Genomic DNA, 3,059 nt, shown 5'->3' with positions numbered 1-3,059 from the left:
ATATATTTAATGTATAATGTTTACAATTTATAATGTTATTATAATATTTTAAAATCATATAATTAATATAATATTAAGAAAAATCGATAGAGGATTTGCATACATAGAAAATAAATGTGTTTTACTTATGGCACATATTCGTAACAAAGGTGGTACTCATAGAAGGAATGTGTGATGCAAAGTGATCGTTTGCACCAAGAACAAGTAATTATAGTAGTTTCGCCACAAATATCGCATTTAGGATCTTTTTTGAAACAAAAATCAACCGATGTCTCGAACTCTGGCGGTCTAGTCTGTAAATATCCACTTTTAAACCATGCAAATTTAAATAAATTTTGAAACCTAGGTGACAAGAATTGATGGTGTGTTAATGACTGCAATTTCAAGATATTGTTCTTATTATGAGGATCAATTGCAAGATCGAGTAACATAACATTATCAGAGAAATATTTGATAAAATTTTTCCACAAACGGAAGCCATATACATCTAGTAGTTGTATTTTTCCCGTTGTACCAGCTGGAATTGTTAGAAAATATATATCTGTTACAGAATCTGGTCTACTTTCGGCAATTATGTTGGGACAATGACTACTCCAAGAATCTAATAGTAATACAGATTGTTCGGAAAGGCCCGACGTTCGGGAAGAAAACTTCTCTCAACCAAGTTTTTACATTATTTGATGTTAATTTACCTGACTTTGAAGCCATTATGTAAATGTTAGGAGCGTTAAATAATAGACAATTAATTAAATAACGATTGCTGCACTCGTGGACCAACGTTCCTGTGGATTCTTTTAATACGATGAAAAGAGGCGACAATAATCTACCATCAGCAGAAATAGTTGGCTGTATTGTGTAACTATGCGTGGTTGCGGATACAGACTGTACTACAGATTCTATTTTTTTTGCACCTTTATTTGCTAAAGTACGACCGGCGTGAAGTTCTAACTGGAATCCACTCTGATCCGAATTATAAATATTTTCTACCCCATATTGATTAATAAAATATTTAACATTTGTTGTAAATGTTTTGCACTTATTTTCCAAATCTGATTTTAATAACAATTTTTTCGTGACAAATTTCGTTATTTTACGAGATACTATATTATGTTGTTTTTTTGAAACTGTGTATCCACGTATGTCCCTTATAGAAATATCATACTAAGAATCATTGATAATTACTTATTATCCAGTATTTTTAATACTGAAAATAAGTAATTATCAATGATTCTTAGTATGATATTTCTACAAGGGTAATATACTGTGAACACTATAAGGTAACATTATATATGCATTAATCGTAAGAACATCGTTGGAGTCATCAGAGTCACCGCGTGCACGCTCGATCGTCAGGTTAAGCAACAGTTTAATGCGGTCAGGACATGAATGGGGTGACCAGTGGTATACTACTTGGGATCGAAATTATCGCAGGAGGATTCATGAAAGTTTGGAATGTGTTAACAACCTTCGGTATCTAGTAGTTTATGAGACATGAGAAAATTAGGAATATAAGTATATTTTTGTAAACATTATGATTTTCTCATTTTTCACTTTCGCATAATAATTCTCAGTATTTGATTACTATCAATATTTAACAATGATTTTATTATCAGTATTCACCAGAAATTAAGTACTGGCCAAAAAATTACAGAATTACTGGTAATATTTAATCACTAATAATTTTTCAGTATTTCTTAATATGATATTTCTATAAGGGTTTTATCAATCAATTCGTCTATCGTCTCTGTAAATAGAGCTGAAAAATTCCATATCAATGTACCACTATGCACACAATAATTAACACAATGAAAATAAAGGGATTAAAGTTTCGATTGCCTCAATTCTATAACAATGTAAAAATAATTATCAGTCTTTGGAATAGAATATTGTGCATATGACAGATTGAGGTTACATGTTGATATTATCGAACATTTTTTTAGTTTGAAATTATTGGATATTTTAATATTCACACGCACGCATATTGTGGAGAAATGATTAATGTTTATATTGCTTCAATATTTTTAAGGTTTACGTACCGTATTTGATAATTGCAGCGACCTTATTTACTCTCAGACGATATATGCTGTACGCGCACTTGGAACCAAAATGGCGGTTTTGAATACTCTTCTATATAGTGCCTTATTTATAGATAGGAGATTATACTATTCTCTCGGATCCAGATCTCACTCATTATATTTTCATTATCGTAAGCACCCCATGACGTCATTTTTGAAGAATAAATGTGCACTAAGTATGAAAGTGTAAAAAGTTCAATTAATGCGAATAAACTTGTTAGATATTAGCTATTTTCAGACAGCTCACTCCTCCAAGAAACGTAAAAATATTCTGATAACGTCCCTCCATCCTAAAAGCGTCTTCAGAACGTATTTTGGAAATCTGTGTTATTTAGGGGTTTAGATTCTTCATCCGGGTGCACTCTATTACTAGAAACACTATAGTATATGTTACATATACTATAGCACTTCTAGTAATAGAATGCACTCGGGTGTGGAATCTGAACGCAGCCTAGGGTGCACTAGTGTGCAACGGGCATTAGGTGTAAAAGTGTGAATAGTACAATCAATTCGAACAAACCTAGTGACTTAAGAGACGTCTACATTGGAAGTAAGCAGTAAGAAGTAGGAAGTAAGAATAAGAAATTGACCAATCATAGTTATTCTTCTCACATTCGACTGTGGTTGATCAATTTCTTACTCTTACTTCCTACTTCTTGCCATTTACTTCCAATGTAGACGTCCCTTTAAAGCATCTTCTACAATGGCAGTAGGAGTAGTAGTAAAAAATAAGCAGTAAGTAAATAGACCAATCACAATCGATTATTTTTGAAACGTGAGAATGGAATTGGTCAATTTGCTTACTGCTTATTTCTTACTACTACTCCTACTGCCATTGTAGAAGACGCTGAAGGGGAAGATTTTAATTCAGACTGTACTAGCCAAAGAAAGAACGCTGTTCGAGACCTAGGCTGCGTTCCGTTTCACGCATATTCGTGCATTTATCTATAGTTCATGTTACGTATATTGTAGGCAATGCGCGCA

The sequence above is a fragment of the Odontomachus brunneus genome, unplaced genomic scaffold, assembly GCF_010583005.1.
Source record: "Odontomachus brunneus isolate Ranch 3 - 2012 unplaced genomic scaffold, Obru_v1 Obru_scaffold_217, whole genome shotgun sequence".
Taxonomy (NCBI): domain Eukaryota; kingdom Metazoa; phylum Arthropoda; class Insecta; order Hymenoptera; family Formicidae; genus Odontomachus; species Odontomachus brunneus.
Note: the sequence above shows the minus strand (reverse complement) of the source record.